At 43.2% G+C, this 21,497-nt stretch overlaps 1 protein-coding gene and 1 non-coding gene across 2 annotated transcripts in view; both read left to right on the top strand.

Annotated features, from left to right (window-relative positions):
* The first annotated feature begins 5,434 nt into the window (after positions 1 to 5,434).
* trnae-uuc (transfer RNA glutamic acid (anticodon UUC)) lies at positions 5,435 to 5,506 on the top strand. The gene has a single exon. It is a non-coding gene; the product is annotated as a tRNA-Glu (tRNA).
* A 331-nt stretch (positions 5,507 to 5,837) lies between these two features.
* The window catches only part of LOC111967629 (ETS-related transcription factor Elf-4), an 84,329-nt gene continuing 68,669 nt past the window's right edge, over positions 5,838 to 21,497 (top strand). The window contains exon 1 of the mRNA XM_023992810.2: positions 5,838 to 6,374. The gene's annotated coding sequence lies outside the window, so the exon portion shown is untranslated. The remainder of the gene's footprint in view (positions 6,375 to 21,497) is intronic.

The raw sequence follows: 21,497 nt of genomic DNA on the forward strand, positions 1-21,497 counted from the left end.
TGACAATACACTATATGATGCAACATAAATCTGATGAAGTGCATATCATGCCTTGGGGTCAATTATGCCTTGGGGTCAATTAATCCTCGGAGTTGAGGACCTGGTGTGCGTCCGGTTTGGTCAGCATGTCCGGTTTGGTCAGCATGTTAGCAAACAAACAGTGAATTTACACAAGCTACTGGGGAATCGACACCTGCCTACGTTTTCTTTCTCCTCTACTCCAGGAGCTGGGCGCCACTCTGGGCGGGTGGAAGTGTCGCCGCCGTGTCTGCTTTCCACAGCCAACTGGCTGGTGCTCGGCAGAGATCCCTCCCCGAATGTGTCTCCCTCTTCCCTGGAGAATGGAGTCAGTAAGCTGCTTCTGGATGACTTGGTGGATGTTCCTGTTCTTGATCCTATCAACCAGCCATAAAGATACGTCACTCAATGTTGAAGTCGAAAGCAGCGGCATCTGGCAAAGGGGGGCTCCTTGGCGATGGGAAGCCCGGACCAGACACAGACTTCAAACAGCTTCGCCGCCTTGGATCCAGAGGTTCCGGCGCCTTCATCCCTGGGGGCTTCCGCTTCAAGATCGGATCTGGAGGTACCTGTTCCTTCATCCTCTGTTCTCTCTGTTCGGTGGCTTCTAACTCAGTTCAGATTTTCAGAGCTCCCCCATCATCGGACCGTGAGGGTGTCTGAGACTCCGGCCCTCCATCAGCCACAATGGATTCTACAGCCTCACAGCCTATCGATCCTCGGGGGGTCTGCGAGGCCACTCGAGGCGAAAGAGCGGCCGCACMTCCTCAGCTTTTGCACCAGCTGTCGTCATTGGCAGCTCTATGGTGAGAATTATCTTGGTTCCTGGGGCAGAAACCCTCAGCTATCCTGGAGCACAAGCACAGGACATTTCAAGGCTGCTTCCTACYATTCTACGACAGATGCCTGGGGCTGACGCTGCTTTTAATAAATAAAAGCAACATAATACAAAACAAGAAACACGAACAAAGCACAGACATGAAACAGAAACAGAAACAATAACGCCTGGGGAAGGAACCAAAGAGAATGCCATATATAGGGAAGGTGATCAGGGAAGTGATGGAGTCCAGATGAGTCTGATGACGCGCAGGTGCGCGTAACAATGGTGACAGGTGTGCGCCATAATGAGCAGCCTGGTGACCTAGAGGCCGGAGAGGGAGCACACGTGACAAAAGCGGCCAATTATTTCAGGCCYGGTACCATCATTGGTCCGCGGCTTTGAGAGATTCAGCAGGCTACTGGAATTACACATCTGGCTAAAAGATTACTGTAGCTCTGTTGGCATAACTTTTATAGATAACTTTGCTCTACAGGAATGACGGAGTTCATCYAAATCATCTTGGCACATGGACTCAAMGCATTTCAAGGCTGCGTTGAGACAATGACTTATYAATGACCCAAGCCCTGCTCAGATAATCCCTACCATTGTGTCGCTGAGTTGTCGTAGAGCTGCAGCAAATGTGCATTGGAAGTCATAATGTAAGTAACCTAATTGATGTTCCTCTAAGTCCCCTGAATGTCTCTGTCGATCCTATAGCTATTGTATCATGTGTCTATGAACCAGAGTTATACTGTTAGCACTRAGGCTGTGTGCCCTAGTAGGAAGTTAGCTGTGTGCARCTCACCCTGCACTATCAGCTCAAACATRAATATCACTGTCATTTCTACTTCTGATAAGCCACTCAGTAAAACAATCAAAATAATCAACCATCCCAGAAAAGTGATATATATTAACATATGTAGCCTAAGAAACAAGGTTCATGAAATCGATAACTTGCTAGTAACAGATGACATTCATATACAGTGGGGCAAAAAAGTATTTAGTCAGCCACCAATTKTGCAAGTTCTCCCACTTAAAAAGATAAGAGAGGCCTGTAATTTTCATCATAGGTACACTTCAACTATGACAGACAAAATGAGGGGAAAAAATCCAGAAAATCACATTGTAGGATTTTTAATGAATTTATTTGCAAATTATGGTGGAAAATAAGTGTTACAACAATAAGATGTTGTAGAAGCATCTCAAGGATGATCAATGGAAACAGGATGCACCTGAGCCTCATAGCAAAGGGTCTAAATACTTATGTAAATAAGGTATTTCTGTTTTTTATTTTTTATAAATTAGCAAAAATTTCTACAAACCTGTTTTCACTTTGTCATTATGGGGTATTGTGAGGGAAAACATGTATTTAATCCATTTTAGAATAAGGCTGTAACGTAACAAAATATTGAAAAAGGAAATTGGTCTGGATACTTTCCAAATGCACTGTAGGTGAATGACATTCAGCACATGGATGGTATGAAGAGGAGAAGAACGGGACACTATGCTGATGATACATTTGTATTCATTCCCACAATGCCCGTATAATTGGAAACAGAGAACTATATTGAGCTGCTTGATGAAGTTAAACGAGCATTCAGATGAGCTTTCCCGATAAATATTTTCGTAAACTACATTACATAACACACTGTCAATTCTTAACTAATATCATTACCTATATTAAAACATGTCAGAAACCAAACTATAAGTCAGTGTTTTGACATGATGAAGATATTGTGAGTAATCATATTGAACTATTCTGTTTTTTCATTTTCAGGAGAGCTGATTGGTGTGGACTAACTGCTCAGGCAGACTGGKAAGGCCATGCAGAACATGAACCCTGACTCGGAGGAGACTGATTTTGAGGACTATGCAATGGACCCCCCACAGATTGTATGCTTCTGGATGACTTCATCACCACCACCACCACTGTTGACTTCACTGCTGACATTCCCACCCGGGCTGCTCCCTCTACAGTCCAACCTGCTTCCTTCAGTGCCAAGTCCGCTGCCACCAGTATCTGACCTGCTTCACCCACAGCTCAGTCTGCTGCCAGCCAACTCCACCCATGCAAAAAACTTGATTGGTTTGATAAGTAGCAACTCATCACTAGTTTCCATATAGACTGTGCTGTACTCCAGCCCTTTTGATCTTCTTTCTAAAATGTAAGGTCTCTATTCAATCAGATACAGAGTTAACCCGCGGTTGCTCTTGTGTGTCACAATCCACTCCCTTCCTACCCCGTTAGAAGTTCAAATCAGTGATAGAAAGTGTAGGCTATTTGGATGGGGGGGATTTAAAGCCTATCAGTCRAATCAAGAGTAGGGTCTATAGCCTACAATAGAACATCACACAGTGTTTGAATGTGTAACACAGCTGCAGGAACTTCTAACATGGCTCCATGGGTTTTGTCGAATAGAAAGTTTGGTCGTTTTGTGACATCCAATGGCAGCGTAGGCGAATAAGGTAACACAAGGAGCTGCTTGTGGATTTGACAGCTCGAACACAGTTCCACCTCCGATAYCGCCGAAGCAATCACTACGTGGGTGTCGACCAACATTAATCTGATTGAATCGAGCCCTAGAACTTTCAGGTGGAGATTTTTCCTCTGTTTGCATGGATGTTGTCATATGTTTGGATCCTGCTGTGTTATTCACTCAGAATCAGTCAGTTGCCATACCCACTCATTAGCTTGTGTGTGTGTAACGTCACTTCTAAATACAAAAATGTTTTGCTCTCAGAGGAATGTATAATAATAAAAATTACATCAAGAAATATGCACAATATCCACAAAACAACAGAACGGATAATTGAAGATAATAATTGCATAAACAAGGGAGTATAGTACAGTAATAAACCAACCTCAGTAGAACAACACTTCTATATGTTATGATTATSCTACCATAAAATGTTCCAATTAACTCAGGTGATCTTAAATTCACCAATGTGAAAAATAACACTTTTAGACACTATAGTGGATGTTTAGAAATGTTATTTCTGGCCAAGGCAGGATTCGAACAGGGGCTTTCGGGGGCCACTCTTGCCCTTTCTCAAACAGGAAAAAAACAATTTTCATAGTTTTTCATCATAAATAATGATTAATAAACATTTAACTTATGAAGAAGAAACATCATTTTTTCTTTTCCTMTTTTTTCTTCTCCCCCTTCTTCCTCCCTTATCTTACTATTGTTCGCCAGCTTTGTTACGCCCGTCGCTTTGGATAAGTCGCATTTGCCTAAAAGTGTCTGCTAAATGGCAYATTTTATTATTATATTATAATCCATTTAAAGACTAAAGGTCGCCTATAAAATAATGCATATAATAGTAATAAAAACTGCACTTTGTTAAATATTATTTAAAAAAAAAGGTAGTCTGAAACATTGTGGAAAAACCTGGATCACTTCAAATTTAAGAGAACCGTTTTAGGGGAWATTGCACTATACACCACCTGAAAACGCATACATTTCAATGTAATTGAATATTTGTGTAATGACACACAAAATGACAATTATTTGTTCAAATATGACATTGTCCTTATTTAACAATGCTTACCTTTGGATCCTGTAAAAGCCATTGAAGCGTACACTGAGTGTACAAAACATTATGAACACCTGCTCTTTCCATGACAGACTGACCAGTTGAGTCCAGGTGAAAGCTATGATCCCTTATTGATGCCACTTCAATCAGTGTAGATGAAGGGTAGGAGACAGGTTAAAGAAGGATTTTAAGCCTTGAGATAATTTAGATATGGATTGTGTATGTGGGTGAATGGGCAACACAAACTATTTAATTGCCTGGTAGTAAGTGCCAGGTGCACCGGATTGTGTCAAGAACTGCAACCCTGCTGGGGGTTTTTCAGCTTAACTGTTAAGTATCAAGTGTATCAAGAATGGTCCACCAATGTGAAGCATTGGAGTCATCAKTCCTCCTTGTGGAACACTTTCGACACCTTGTAGAGTCCATACCCAAACGAATTCAGGCTTTTCTGAGGGCAAAGAGGGAAGGTGTTCTTTATGTTTTGTACACTCAGTGTATATCTAAAGTAATTTATGTAATATTGTTGACATGAGTAAAAATACTATTCGAATTTTCATTCTAATATGGCATTGCTGTAATGAAATTCCTTTTAACTTCTCAACCACTTGGTAAAGCTATGTAATTTCCAAAATAATCAAACTGGGGGAAAAAACAATTGGAAGTTCTTATTTGACTTGTAAGTAGTATGATTTAAGGGGGGGGGGGGGGGGGGGGGGGGGCTTTCTGCATGAAAAAAAAAAAAGAAGGGTTATTTGCTCAATGGCAAGCACATACAAAAAGGGACGCAATAAACACATTGTTGGAAAGCAGTTACACTTTTTTCTAGTGCACTACACGAAGTCGACACTAGGTGGGGGTGAATTCCCATGAATAGCAGAAATGTGTTAAATTCAGGCTTTAAAACAATTACAGTCTATCTGTAATAATCTAGAAAATAATAATGGAATGGAGGAGAGCCGGTGTAGGAGGGCCAGCTAACTATAACTGACACGTTTGAAATCAATAAAAAAAGTATCCCCATAGATTTCAGATATAGTTGAGTGCTRCAATTACATCGGTTCCCATATGGTCTAGCGGTTAGGATTCCTGGTTTTCACCCAGGCGGCCCGGGTTCGACTCCCGGTATGGGAATGCACTGTTTTAATATTGTCTCGTTCTTGTAGCGCGAACTTGTAATTGTTTCCCAATCAAAGACTGTAATTTCCCAATCAATTGGGAAACAAAGCAGGACCGATGTATTATCAGCCTATATGATGATGTCTGAAATATATCTTACTGTTCAACTGGACAACCCATAGAWGCCTATCCACACTGTCATATTTATAACATAAAGTAAATTCCCAAAATAGGCAATGTACCAAAACTGCGATCCCTTAAGTGGGCGKGTTTGAAAGTGTAGCCAGTACTGTTTATTCCACACGGGACAGTGTGCATTTGGTTTCGATGTGAGCCACATCCTTGAAGTTGTATATTCAATGCTTTTTTGCTCGTGATTGTAAATTTAATTGGTGTTATAACAATCTGCTAAAGATAATGATTAAGATAATAAAAACGAATAGTCGATATCCTTTTCATTTCAGTTAAAAGTTCCGATACGTAGTTTATTCTAGCCTATCCCGGTAAGTTTCTCAATATGAGTAACCAACATGACATTATTTTTCACAACATCCTGTTTTTTYCCCCAACCGAATCCCTAATGCTGGCCAATCATTTCTTAGGGAAAATGTGACTGCTAGGAATTCCCCACGCATCGGTTTTCGGTAAGAAAAAAAGAAGAAAATTAACAGTGTAACCGTACGTCAGCCACGCGAACGTAGTGAAACTAGAGTTGGCATATTTACTGTACTGATGATGTCGAGCATCATCTCACAAATGGGATTATTTTTTGGGATAATAACAAGATGCTGATAAGTGCCTACTGAAGATATTATGCTACTGGACGATTTTGATGAAGACATTGTCATTTTAAATGTCTGACACTATAAAATAAGGATTTAAGGTGAGTCTTTGCAATTCGAATTGCTAATGATGTACTTCTAGTTTGTATTTTTTTTTATGTTGTCTTGACTATTAGTCTGGAATGTGTATGAAATAGTTCTGTTACCCCCGCCCAAGCAGTCCTTTTCATATCGTAGAATGCTCTCCCATTCAATAAATTTATGAGCGGGATTGAGTGCATTTTATATTTTTCTTTCATTCATTTCTATATAGACTACATACGGCATTTTTWATTTATGTAACTCCACTTGTAAATCCACAACAAATAAAATACAAGTTATTTGCTGTACTGCATCTATTCACCTGGTAGACTAGAACAAATATGGACTACTTTCATTTCTTAAATTCAAAAGAGTTCTATACACAATGTGCTGCCACTGACACACATTACTGAACATTTGACATGAAAAATCACAGAGATGTATGACCCACTGCTCTGCTTTATTAACCCTCCTACTGAGAAGCCGTGTCATTGTGTGATACACCCTTAGAAAAAAAGGTGCTATATAGAACCTAAATGGGTTCTTCGGCTGTCCCTGTAGAAGAACCCTTTGAAGAAGCCTTTTTGGTKCCAGGTAGAACCCTTTTGGGTGCCATGTAGAACCCTTTCCACAGAGTGTCCAACCTTTCCAAAAAAGGGTACTCCCTGGAACCAAAAAGGGTTCTTCTATGGGGACAGCCAAATAACTATTTTGGAAACGTTTTTTTCTAAGAGTGTACCATGCCTTCCATGTGACAGGGGTGCTGTGTGGTAAATGTGAGAGGCTGTTGTGTGCTGCTGACAGAGCTAGCCTGTCTGCAGTGTCTCTAGGTTCCAGTTGCCATTTGTGCTTCATGTGAGTGTGAGGGATCAATTATACAGCCCTGAAAGCAATAGATTGTTCATGTTTTATCTGTTAAGTAAGGAGGAGTTCAACTGCACCCTACTGTTGCAGCCTCCACAGATATTAGACGTCACATTAATAAGCATACCCAATATCTCTTCAGACTCAGAAAATACTATTGGAGAATATTCTGTATCATTGCACCAGTGCTTGTATTTCCCTCTGATTTGTAGAAATTGCATATGATACCATTACCATTGTTCTGCTGCTCTATCATGAAGTTTGCCATTTAGTTCAAGCGGTTGAGAAAGACCCCGCTCTTTATTTGGCATTCGTATGAACCATGTCTACTCATCATGTTCATCTAACATGTTCATCAGTTAAGATATTATTATTTTCATGTAAAATCACTACTCCCAACTGCCAGAAAAATGTGATGGCTTGGATCTACACTAAACTGTGTTTTCTCAAATGACCTGATCTCCTCAACCCATCTGTGGTCAATATAAACGTTTGCCAGATGTTTACATTTTTGGTTTAAGATGMTGGCCTTGTGGGACTTTGCGAGCTGAGAAATCTCATTGGTCTTCCGTGCCTACTGTTGTCCAGAGAAAAGTAGGGGCGAGACAGGGGAATACTTGTGCTCTCCTTATTCGGAGGGTTAAGGGGATGTTTGCGCTGCTCAGCTCAGCCCGTTAGCAACAGAGATCAGCTGGTCCCGCTGACCCCCACCCCTCCTCCACTGTCCACCCACCCCCACCTCTTCCCACACAACACAGCCCGCCTATCCCAGAGGCCCAGTAGATAATTGGAAATCTCAGTCTTCTGAAACCAATTATCCCCAAACAAGAGCTTCTAAATATACTCGTCTGCAGTGTAGTGGTCTCTTGCATATGTTTCAAGCCCCAGACTCCATGCATAGTTTTAAAAAATCCCATGGTGCCTGCCTCACTGCACACATCCCACCCTCTTTCCCTCCTTCCCTCTCTCTCTTGGTCTCGACAGTCATGTCCATTAATGACCCTGCCTTCTCCGCCTTTGAACTTTGTTGCTGGAGGGATTTTCTCCCTCACAAAGGGACTTTGAGGTAGTAACCTCCCTTTCATGAGACAGGGCCTGGATTAACATTATGGAGGATGAGAACAGGCCAGGCATCAGGTTTCAGTTAATAGTCAGTTTATGCACACTGACTGGGAACACTAGCCTATGCCTATCTGGGGCTAGTGACATGCCTGGTACTTATCGTGTGACCGTGATGTCATCATCAGCAGGGCACAGCAGCCAGAGCAGCTGAGGATTGTGACTGGGTGACGAAGACTCCAGACAATGGGAGAGCTGTTCTTATTTGTGCTTCATAATATCGAGGGCTGCTATCAATGTCCCGKCCTCAGTCTTGAGTCTTTTCTAACTGGCCAAGAGCTGCCCTAATGAGCTCTTGGATCTGCCCTGGGCTCTTTGTGTACCTCCGACCAAATCTTCGGCTACCCAAGAGGAAACGCAGATGAAAAAAAAGCAGGAGAGTGGGCATCCTGGTGAGTCTAAGGTGATGTGAAAATCAGCCACAATCTAGTTTGTTGTTGATGTGTACACCAAGGAATTTGAAGCTCTCAACCTGCTCCACTACAGCCCMGTCGATGAGAATGGGGACGTGCTYGGTGCTCCTTTTCCTGTASTCCACAMTCATCTCCTTAGTCTTGGTTAYGTTGAGGGATAGGTTGTTATTCTGGCACCACCCGGCCAGGTCTCTGACCTCCTCCCTATAGGCTGTCTCGTCGTTATCGGTTGTGTCGTCAGCAAACTTAATGATGGTGTTGGAGTCGTGCCTGGCAATGCAGTCGTGGGTGAACAGGGAGTACAGGAGGGGGCTGAGCACGCACCCCTGGGGAGCTACAGTGTTGAGGATCAGCGTGGCAGATGTGTTGTTGCCTACCCTTACCACCTGGGGGCGGCCCATCACGAAGTCCAGGATCCAGTTGCAGAGGGAGGTGTTTAGTCCCAGGTTCCTTAGCTTGGTGATGAGCTTTGAGGGTACTATGGTGTTGAACGCTGAGCTGTAGTCAATGAACAGCATTCTCACATAGGTGTTCCTTTTGTCCAGGTGAGAAAGGGCAGTGTGGAGTGCAATAGAGATTGCATCATATGTGGATCTGTTTGGGCGGTATGCAAATTGGAGTGGGTCTAGGGTTTCTGGGATAGTGGTGTTGATGTGAGCCATTACCAGCCTTTCAAAGCACTTCATGGCTACGGACGTGAGTGCTACGGGTCTGTAGTCATTTAGGCAGGTTGCCTTTGTGTTCTTGGGCACAGGGACTATGGTGGTCTGCTTGAAGCATGTTGGTATTACAGACTCAATCAGGGACATGTTGAAAATGTCAGTGAAGACACCTGCCAGTTGGTCAGCACATGCCGGGAGCACACGTCCTTGTAATCCGTCTGGCCCCRCAGCCTTGTGTATGTTGTCCTGTTTAAAGGTCTTACTCACGTCGGCTACGGAGAGCGTGATCACACAGTCGTCCGGAACAGCTGACGCTCTCATGCATGCCTTAGTGTTGCTTGCCTCGAAGCGAGTATAGAAGTGATTTAGCTCGTCTGGTAGGCTCGTGTCACTGKGYAGCTCGTGGCTGCTCTTTGTAGTCTGTAATAGTTTGCAAGCCCTGCCACATCCGACGAGCGTCGCAGCCGGTGTAGTATGATTCAWTCTTAGCYCTGTATTGACGCTTTGCCTGTTTGATGGTTCGTTGCAGGGCATAGCGGGATTTCTTGTAAGCTTCCGGGTTAGAGTCCCGCACCTTGAAAGCGGCAGCTCTACCCTTTAGCTGAGAACTCTCTAGGCAAGTAGTGTGGCCTGCAATTTATCACAATATACTCTACTTCAGGCGAGCAAAATCTAGAGACTTCCTTAGATTTCATGCACCAGCTGTTGTTTACAAATATGCACAGACCGCCCCCCCCCTCGTCTTACCGGAGTGTGCTGTTCTATCCTGCCGGTGCAGCGTGTATCCCGCTAGCTGAATATCCATGTCGTCATGCAGCCACGATTCCGTGAAGCATAGGATATTACAGTTTTTGATGTCCCGTTGGTAGGATATTCGTGATCGTACCTCGTCTAGTTTATATTACAATGATTGCACGTTGGCGAGTAATATTGACGGTAACGGCAGCTTTCCTAGTTGCCTTCTGCGGGTCCGGWTGAGGCATCCGGCTCTTCGTCCTCYGCGTCGCTTCCTTTTGCGAATAATTGGGATGTCTGCCCTGTGGGGTGTTTGGAGAATATCRTGTGAGTCCTGCTTGTTGTTGAAGAAATCTTTGTCTAATCCGAGGTGAGTGATCGCTGTCCTGATATCCAGAAGCTCTTTTCTTCYGTAAGATACGGTTGCAGAAACATTATGTACAAAATAATTTACAAATATCGCCAAAAAAAACACATAATAGCACAATTGGTTAGGAGACCGTAAAACAGCGGCCATCTCCTCCGGCGCCATTTTGGAGGCGCCGGAGCATGAGTATGATGCCATACTCATGCTTCCTGTTTACAAACAGAATCTCATACAGGAAGTACCCGTGACAAACTGCATAGAAAAATGGTCTACCGTATCAGAGGCTATGCTGCTGGACTGCTTTGCTAGTGCTGACTGGAATATGTTCCAGGACTCTGCCGATAGCATTGACGAGCTAACCACCTCCGCAACCAGCTTCATCAGGAAATGCATCTCCGACATCATCCCCACGGTGAAGGTTCGCTGCTTCCCCAATCAAAAGCCCTGTATTAACACAGTGGTGTGTGCTAAGCTAAAGGACAGAGCTACCACTTACAGGGCTATCACAGCCAACACTGAGGCTATTGCTGAGGACAAGAAGACGTACATGAAGTCCTGCTACAACCTCCACAAAGCCATCAAACAGGCAAACAACAATATCGTAACWAGATGAAATCCTATTATACTGGCTCTGACACTCAGTGCATGTAGCAGGGGCTACAGTACATTATGGACTATAAWGGAAGCCGTGATCTGTCCAACAATGCCTCTCTACCAGACAAACTCAATGCCTTTTATGCACGCTTTGACAAAAACAACACAGAGCCCTGCATTAGGGCCCCTGTAGATCCGGAGGACTGGGTGATCTCTCTCTCCAAGGCTGACGTGAGTAATGTTTTTAAATGGGTCAATACTCGTAAGGCCGCAGGGCCAGACGATTTCCAGGGCATGTCCTCAGGGCATGTGCAGACCAGCTGCCAGGCATCTTCACTGACATTTTCAACCTCTCCTTGTCCAAGTCTGTAATCCCCACATGTTTCAATCTGACTACCATCATTCCYGTTCCCAAAAACTCTTAAGGCTTCCTGTCACATTGACTACCGCCCTGTGACATTCACATTTGTAATAATGAAGTGCTTTTAAAGGCTGATCATGGCACACATGTGGGAAACATATGCTCTATCACATCCTCTGAAAAAGCATTACATTTGAAGTCCCTGTAATGTCTCTGAGATGCCTGGTTTGGAGTGTTCTTTCCAATCTAGTCTAGTGATCAGTCTCTCTGAGGGAAATTAGTGTCATTTGACACCTCTTAGGTAACCACAAGGTAGCAATGTTTGTGTCTCTGACTATAGGCAATTCCACATTAACACTCAGAGCACCGGAATGCCATAACTACTAGAATGGCCATGACGGTCATTCTGACCGTTGATATTTCAATTGTATAAATATTCCATAATAAATAATAAATTGCTAAATGAATGCATTTATGTTAAAATAGGTAATAAGAAACCTCGGGACACCAAATGCAAATTGTAATCAGTCAGAAAATGTATTGATTGATCCAGAAACGCATAGACTGTAAATACTCAAATAAGATGATTTGTGACTGTAAGACAACAGTTGCCAAACTACACCTAAATGATATTGAAACTAATTTCACATATAATAATAATAATAATAACAATAATAATATATATAGCCTAAAGACAAGATTAAATTGACTATAGTCTGATGGGTGACGATATTATCAATCGTCGAATAGAGAATGATATGACTGATGACCTGTGCAGCGTGCATTGACAGCTTGCATTGACAAAGAAGAAAGGAGCTTACCAAATAGCACTTCTTCCATATCATCCTACAGAAGTCCATGCAGATGTTTTGATTGCTATACCCTATCAGAAAGAGTTTCTAATGAASCTATTTTTGCCAAACAACTGTACAAATTGCGAGGATGCCTCGGTTTTAAAATATTACTTTTTCCTAGAATAACCGTGGATCCATGCGTTCCTCATGTGAGTAGGCTACCGGTGACAATCAACGATAGCCATTTGGGATATTCAATTATATTCTTACTGTAAAATATGTGTGTTGACTGTGGCAGGGCCTGGGATGAACTAAACGAACAAGTTGATTTAATTGGCATGGCGCAGCCATAGATTGCCATGGCGCAGCCATAGATTGGCATGGCGCAGCCATAGATTGGCATGGCGCAGCCATAGACATGTCTACCAAGCACAGATAAATACAACTGAAAACATGCTATTCTGTTCTCTTGAAATTAATTAACTTGTATCATGTTTTTTATGACCTTCCTGAATGAAATATTAATGGATTTATTTGTGATTGTATATATTAACACTAGAAAGGCAGAGAGCATAATAATGTCTCAAAAGAAACTGAAATGTTTAATTACTTTTTTAAAAGTCTAAATACGTCTATATAACACACTGTTGTAGTTAGAATCTTAATATCACAAACAAAACTGGAGTTTTAACCATTTTTAGGATCACAGAGACTTCATCATCATGAGTCTGGCACACGGGCTACGTGAGAGACATATGAGGGCCAAGGCAGCAGCAAAGATTCCACGGGAGCCATTGCGCGAGCCAAATTGCACACAGCTCCCGGGGAGGAGAAGCTGCAAGGTGRKCAGATTCACTCGGAAACAGAACCTGGACACCTGCTTCAGCTGCAAGCGACTTGTCTGGGGGAAGTGTTGCAATCAAGTGAAAGTGACAAAGATTTGTGGTGACTGTTCAGACAAGGGATAACAGCTAAATAAAATAGATTTTATACTTGGAAAGCAGTGGCTTTTTTTCTGGCCACTCTTCCGTAAAGCCCAGCTCTGCGGAGTGTATGGCTTAAAGTGGTCCTATGGACAGATACTCCAATCGCCACTGTGGAGCTTCTTCTTTGCAGCTTCTTCAGGGTTATCTTTGGTCTCTCTGATTAATGCCCTCCTTGCCTGGTCCGKGAGTTTTGGTGGGCGCCCCTCTCTTGGCAGGTTTGTTGTGGTGCCATATTCTTTCAATTTTTTATTAATGGTGCTCCGTGGGATGTTCAAAGTTTCTGATACTTGTTTATAACCCAACCCTGATCTGTACTTCTCCACAACTTTGTCCCTGACCTGTTTGAGGAGCTCCTTGGTCTTCATGGTGCCGCTTGCTTTGTGGTGTTGTAAACTCTGGGGCCTTTCAGAACAGGTGTTTATATACTGAGATCATGTGACACTTAGATTGCACACAGGTGGACCTTATTTAACTAATTATGTGACTTCTGAAGGTAATTGGTTGCACCAGATCTAATTTAGGGGCTGCATAGCAAAGGGGGTGAATACATATGCATGCACCACTTTTCCGTTTTTCTTTTTTAGATTTTTTTTAAACAAGTTATTTTTTAAATTTCACTTCACCAATTTGGACTATTTTGTGAATGTTCATTTCATGAAATCCCCCCAAAATACATTTAAATTACAGGTTGTAATGCAACAAAATAGGAAAAACGCCAAGGGGGATGAATACTTTTGCAAGGCACTGTATAGCCTACAGTAACATAAACTTGTGAAAATTGTATCATGTTCTTTCAAGTATTTACATTTGGTATTCTAATGTTACCTAACACCTTCATAAACACAACCAAATGACATTGGCACCAAAGGGGGTCCAATGAGTCCAGGCTTTTTTTGTAGTTAAATGTATTTATTAGGCCTTGTGGTATTCCACAAGGCCTGGCTATTCTACTGTTAAATATGCATGAGGTCATTTTGACCATAATGGCTCTTTGAGGATGAAATTATGTATTTTATGATATTTCTCAGAAAGTATTACTAGAATGTAAAATACTCGTATTTAGGAAACGTCAGAGACAGGTGGGTTCAAGGTTTTTATTGAAATTAAGGTGCTGAAGAAACTCACTCAACCATACAAATGTCCGTCTTCAGTCAGATGTTCGTCCCACACAGAAAACAGTTATGGCGGTTATTTTATTTTCATGATGGTCTTCATCCATAATCGTCGGTGATACGGTAATTGTGCCAGCCCTAAAGATATTTCATGGTGGCCCCCTATTTTTGTTGAAAGACAGTAGGGATCTTGCTCTGTAAAGTTCCTTATTTCACTGTGAGTTGGTTTCAACAACTGAGGCTCTGTCAACTGAGTTTCACGTCCTTTGATATATCAGTTCGATCACTAGGCAGCGCTACAGCCAAGCGGCCGACGTGACGTCAAAGAGAAAGGGGAGCCAGGGGAAATTCCACCTGTAACCCCATCCCGCCTGCATGCTGCCTCTCACAATGTGAAGCRTGCGACTCCAGTCCAAACAATACACATGGACTCCATATCTACATGTGTACTTACTGTCATTTGACATGTCATCACGTTAACCTCAGTTTTGATGTCTTGTAAACTACATAACTTATCTTGTTTGCCCCCGAGAACTTAAGAGGTCATAGTTTTTGACTCTGTGTTCCCTTTTCTCCAGAGGCAGCCTTGAACAACTGAAAACATGCTCCAAAACAACAGTGCWATGTCTCAGTAGGTTTAACTAAGAATATATCGTTTTTATTCCCATGCCCCATATAGGCTATTACTCAGTTATTACGCTGTTGCAATGGTATGGTGGCAAAAGATGACCAACCACTAGAGATTGACAATCAGGCTGGACTGATCTAGAGGTTTTGTTGCCATCTCGTTTCTAATGCGCCATTGTCTGTTGGCACCAGTAGCGGTGCGTGGGCAAAATCACCGGGGAAGCCAAGCCAGAAAAAGGCACATTACATCCTATGTCTTTTGATAATTGCATTTTTTGCTCTATAACCTGTTAGTTCGTATGCCTTGACACCTTGATATATAGGCCTAAGGCCGAGACAATAAGAAGACACAGTGGCAGAATAAATTAAACCTCACCTTTGTTTCATCACAAAACCGGAGAGCAACATCTGTCCAGTGAAATCCACAAAACATATTGCATGTAACAAACAGTTACATGACCTAAAGCATGGTCAGGCAAGTTAATATGTTTCTGACATTTTCGGACTACAAAACAACTCTTGATTTAGAACCACGGAGAGTTACCACAAGTCGCAAAGAAAACAGGCGATGCCTCCACTATTCCAGCACCATTTCAACATGACCTAATCACCTATGCTTATTCAATTAATCATTTAGCAGACGCTTCTTATCCAGAGCGACTTACAAATTGGTGCATTCACCTTAGATATCCAGTGGAACAACCACTTTACAATAGTGCATCTAACTCTTTTAAGGGGGGGGGAGTTAGAAGGATTACTTATCCTATCCTAGGTATTCCTTAAAGAGGTGGGGTTTCAGTGTTCTCCGGAAGGTGGGGGATTGACTCCGCTGACCTGGCGTCGTGAGGAGTTTGTTCCACCATTGGGGTGCCAGAGCAGCGAACAGTTTTGACTGGGCTGAGCGGGGAACTGTACTTCCTCAGAGGTAGGAGGCGAGCAGCCAGAGGTGGATGAACGCAGTTGCCCTTGTTTGGTGTAGGGCCTGATCAGAGCCTGAAGTACGGAGGGGTTTCGTCCCCTCACAAGCTCCGTAGGCAAGCACCATGGTCTTGTAGCGGATGCGAGCTTCAACTGGAAGCCAGTGGAGAGAGCGGAGAGGAGCGGGGTGACGTGAGAGAACTTGGGAAAGTTGAACACCAGACGGGCTGCGCGTTCTGGATGAGTTTGTAGGGTTTAAGGCACAGGCAGGAGCCCAGCCAACAGCGAGTTGCAGTAATCCAGACGGGAGATGACAAGTGCCTGGATTAGGACCTGCGCCGCTTCCTGCGTGAGGCAGGGTCGTACTCTGAATGTTTAGAGCATGAACCTACAGGAACGTCACCGCCTTGATGTTAGTTGAGAACGACAGTGGGTTGTCCAGGATTCACGCCAAGTTCTTAGCACTCTGGGAGGAGAGACACAAATGGAGTTGTCAACCTTGATGCCGAGATCATGAACGGGCAGTCCTTCCCCGGAGGAAGAGCAGCTCCGTCTTGCCGAGGTTCAGCTTGAGGTGGTGATCCGTCATCCACACTGATATGTCTGCCAGACATGCAGAGATGCGATTCACCACCTGGTTATCAGAAGGGGGGAAAGGGAGAAGATTAATTGTGTGTCGTCTGCATAGCAATGATAGGAGAGACCATGTGAGATATGACAAGAGCCAAGTGACTTGGTGTATAGCGAGAATAGGAGAGGGCCTAGAACAGAGCCCTGGGGAGCACCAGTGGTGAGAGCACGTGGTGCGGAGACAGATTCTCGCCACGCCACCTGGTAGGAGCGACCTGTCAGGTAGGACGCAATCCAAGCGTGGGCCGCGCGGAGATGCCCAGCTCGGAGAGGTGGAGAGGAGATCTGATGGTTCACAGTATCAAAGGCAGCCGATAGGTCTAGAAGGATGAGAGCAGAGGAGAGAGAGTTAGCTTTAGCAGTGCGGAGCGCCTCCGTGACACAGAGAAGAGCAGTCTCAGTTGAATGACTATCTTGAAACCTGACTGATTTGGATCAAGAAGGTCATTCTGAGAGAGATAGCAGGAGAGCTGGCCAAGGACGGCACGTTCAAGAGTTTTGGAAGAAAAGAAAGAAGGGATACTGGTCTGTAGTTGTTGACATCGGAGGATCGAGTGTAGTTTTTTCAGAAGGGGTGCAACTCTCGCTCTCTTGAAGACGAAGGGACGTAGCCAGCGTCAAGGATGAGTTGATGACGGAGGTGAGGTAAGGGAGAAGTCTCCGGAAATGGTCTGGAGAAGAGGGAGGGATAGGGTCAAGCGGGCAGGTTGTTGGGCGGCCGGCCGTCACAAGACGCGAGATTTCATCTGGGAGAGAGGGGGAAAGAGGTCAAAGCACAGGGTAGGGTAGTGTGAGCAGAACCAGCGTCGTTTGACTTAGCAAACGAGGATCGGATGTCGTCGACCTTCTTTTCAAAATAGGTTGACGAAAGTCATCAGCAGGAGAGGAGGAGGGGAGGAGGGGAGGAGGATTCAGGAGGGAGGAGAAAGGGGCAAAGAGCTCCTAGGGTTAGAGGCAGATGCTTGGAATTTAGAGTGTAGAAATTGGCTTTAGCAAGCAGAGACAGAAGAGGAGAATGTAGAGAGGAGGGAGGAAAGGATGCCAGGTCCGCAGGGAGGCGAGTTTTCCTTCATTCCGCTCGGCTGCCGCGAGCCCTGTCTGTGAGGCTCCAATGAGTCGTCGAGCCACGGAGCAGGAGGGAGGACCGAGCCGGCCTGGAGGATAGGGGACATAGAGAGATAGGGACATACTTATTATTATACAGTGACAACTAAAAGATACCAAAAACGATTTAGTCCAATCAACGTAAGCTAAATATGTGGCTGTCGATCGTACTGATTTATGTGTGTATGTACAGTTGAAGTCGGAAGTTCACAATTCCTGACATTTAATCCTAGTAAAAATTCCCTGTCTTAGGTCAGTTAGGATCACCACTTTATTTTAAGAATGTGAAATGTCAGAATAATGTAGAGAGAGAATGATTTATTTCAGCTTTTATATCTTTCATCACATTCCCAGTGGGTCAGAAGTTTACATACACTCAATTAGTATTTGGTAGCATTGCCTTTAAATTGTTTAACTTGGGTCAAACATTTCAGTAGCCTTCCACAAGCTTCCCACAATAAGTTGGGTGAATTTTGGCCCATTCCTCCTGACAGAGCTGTGTAACTGAGTCAGGTTTGTAGGCCTCCTTGCTCGCACATGCTTTTTCAGTTCTGCCCGCACATTTTCTACAGGTTTGAGGTCAGGGCTTTGATTGTCCACTCCAATAACTTGACTTTGTTGTCCTTAAGCCATTTTGCCACAACTTTGGAAGTATGCTTGGGGTCATTGTCCATTTGGAAGACCCATTTGCGACCAAGCTTTAACATCCTGACTGATGTCTTGAGATGTTGCTTCAATATATCCACATAATTTTCCTCCCTCATCATGCCATCTATTTTGTGAAGTGCACCAGTCCCTCCTGCAGCAAAGCACCCCCACAACATGATGCTGCCACCCCCGTGCTTCACGGTTGGAAGGTGTTCTTCGCTTGCAAGCCTCCCCCTTTTTCCTCCAAACATAATGATGTCATTATGGCCAAACAGTTCTATTTTGTTTCATCAGACCAGAGCCATTTCTCCAAAAATATATGATATTTTCCCCATGTGCAGTTGCAAACTGTAGACAGGCTTCTTTATGGCGGTTTTGAAGCAATGGCTTTTTCTTTGCTGAGCGGCCTTTCAGGTTCGGTCGATATAAACTCATTTTACTGTGGATATAGATACTTTTGTACCTGTTTCCTCCAGCATCTTCACAAGGTCCTTTGCTGTTGTTCTGGGATTGATTTACACTTTTCACACCAAATTACGTTCATTTCTAGGAGACTTCCTGAGAGGTATGATGGCTGCGTGGTGCCATGGTGTTTATACTTGCGTACTATTGTTTGTACAGATGAACGTGGTACCTTCAGGTGTTTCGCAATTGCTCCCAAGGATGAACCAAACTTGTGGAGGTCTTGGATGATTTCTTTTGATTTTCCCATGATGTCAAGCAAAGAGGCACTGCGTTTAAGGGTAGGTCTTGAAATACATCCACAGGTACACCTCCAATTGACTCAAATTATGTCAATTAGCCCATTAGAAGCTTCTAAAGCCATTACATTATTTTCTGGAATTTTCCAAGCTGTTTAAAGGCACAGTTACCTTAGTGTATGTAAACTTCTGACCCACTGGAATTGTGATACAAGTGAAATAACTGAAATAATATGTCTGTAAACAATTGTTGGAAAAATTACTTGTGTCATGCACAAAGTAGATGTCCTAACCGACTTACCAAAACTATAGTTTGTTAACAAGAAATTTGCGGAGTGGTTGAAAAACGAGTTTTAATGACTCCAACCTAAGTGTATGTAAACTTCCGACTTCAACTGTATGTGCGTGCTTGTCAGTAGAAACGCCAATGCCATCCTCCTCTTTCATGTTGTCTAAATGGTCTMTGACTCTATCATACAGTACATGCATTTCGTTTTTGTTGTCCTAGGCTACCTGGCTAAGACGTTTTCTCTCTAGCCTAACTTCCTTTCATGGGCAACGACGCGCCATTCCAGCTAGTTAACGTTAGCCTAATGTTACTACATCTGTTGAACTTCCATCCTCTCAGGCCATGGGCACAATATATGAATTTATTGTTCGATCAGAATTGCCATTATAATCATTGGCAAGTACGGAGAATTAAGTAAAACCACAAATCCATATCCCTATCTCCATCAATGGATAATTAAGGAAAGGGCCACTGGAGGACAACAACACAACGAGATGCAACAATTCAAGTTTTCTGTCAATGACGTTTGGCTTGTAATCAATGTAATGCGATTGATGTGAAGCCAAATCCAAACTGGCTTCCCTTGACACTTTTTTTTGGTGGTGCAGGGCCTTCACAGCTGAGCTCACTCAGTTTAGCTCAACGCTGATTGGCTATTATTTTATAAAAATGTATCAAGGGAGGCCAAATGCTCGCTGGCTTCCCTTGCATTCAATGCTACAGGTGGCAACAATTTCATGCGCTTCTTGACCAGACAGCATAGTTGGGCGATGTTTCGTTCGCTTGGATGCTTTCTCCAGTGAGATACATTCAGCCTCTTGTCAATTGAAGAAAATTTATGAAACACATAAAGATGAAAGACACAAAAATAAAAATAAAATTAGAGGAAACCTGGCTTCCCTTGGCATCCTGAATACACACACCGTTTTACACTATTCATTCGTGCAAATTCAAGGTAGAACCACTCAGCCCGTTACTTTTTTGTTGATACTGATGCGATCCATGCATAGGTAGCTTGGGTATTTTTAGTCAATGTAGCAGTCACACTGTGTATCCGATGCTTGATTAGATTGGGGGGTTGCTGGGTGGTGGTTTGACTACTAGGGTGATCCTCAAGCAACAGCCAGCTAAGCTAACCAAATTAATAGCAGTGGAGGCTCCTCAGAGGAGGATCATCCTCCTCAGTGAATTTCATAAAAATAAAAATAGTGAAACATTAAAAAAAGTGCTTATTTTTATACTAAGTATATTCACCTCACCAATAATTGATTAAAACACTATTTTGCAATGAAGGTCTACAGTAGCCTCAACATCACTCTGTAGGGTAGCAGCATGGTTTAGCCGGAGGACAGCTATTTTCTGTCCTCTGAGTACATTGCCTTCATTGCCTTCGTGCTTCTACACCTGCATTACTAGCTGTTTGGGGTTTTAGGCTGGGTGTCTGTACAGCACTTCGAGATATTAGCTGATGTACGAAGGGCTATATAAAAATAAAATTGATTGATTGATTGAATACAAAACCTAGGAGGCTCATGGTTCTCATCCCCTTCCATAGACTTACACAGTAATTATGACATCTTCCGGAGGACATCCTCCAACCTATCAGTGCTCTTGCAGCATGAGCTTACATGTTGTACACACAATCAAAGGATCAGAGAATGAATCTCATACTGAAAGCATAAGCTACAGATAGCTAGCACTGCAGTGCATAAAATGTGGTGAGGATTTGACTCAAGAGAGAGAAAGACAATAGTTGAACAATTTTGAACAAATTAATTTCTTAAAAAATTAAGGAGAAGCAAGATGGAGAGAGCTAGCTATAGTTTTTGTATTTTTTTCCACTTTCATTTTGACTTAGCTAGCGAAATCAGCTAGCTAGTTTAGCCTGCTCAAACACCCAGGCTCAAACAGAAAGGGATGCTATGTTAGCTAGCTGGTGATGGCTATCCAACACTGGAACTCTTCCAAGTCAAGGTAAGCTTTTCATTTKACTAATTTATTGCCATCGGGGCCCGCCAGTGTAACTGCTAAACTGCTTGCTGACTGTACTGCATGATTGTAGCGGGTTTACTTATGCGTTAGTTCTAGTAGYTATGTTGACTTTGACGTTAGCTAATATGGTGACAACGATGTAGGCTGTGTGTAGCGGTTATGATATGAAGGTTTGGCTTGGAAAGTTTTTTTCGCCTGGTCACTGTCACAGACAACTGATGTGTTGT

This window comes from Salvelinus sp. IW2-2015, linkage group LG8 (genome assembly GCF_002910315.2).
Source record: "Salvelinus sp. IW2-2015 linkage group LG8, ASM291031v2, whole genome shotgun sequence".
NCBI lineage: Eukaryota > Metazoa > Chordata > Actinopteri > Salmoniformes > Salmonidae > Salvelinus > Salvelinus sp. IW2-2015.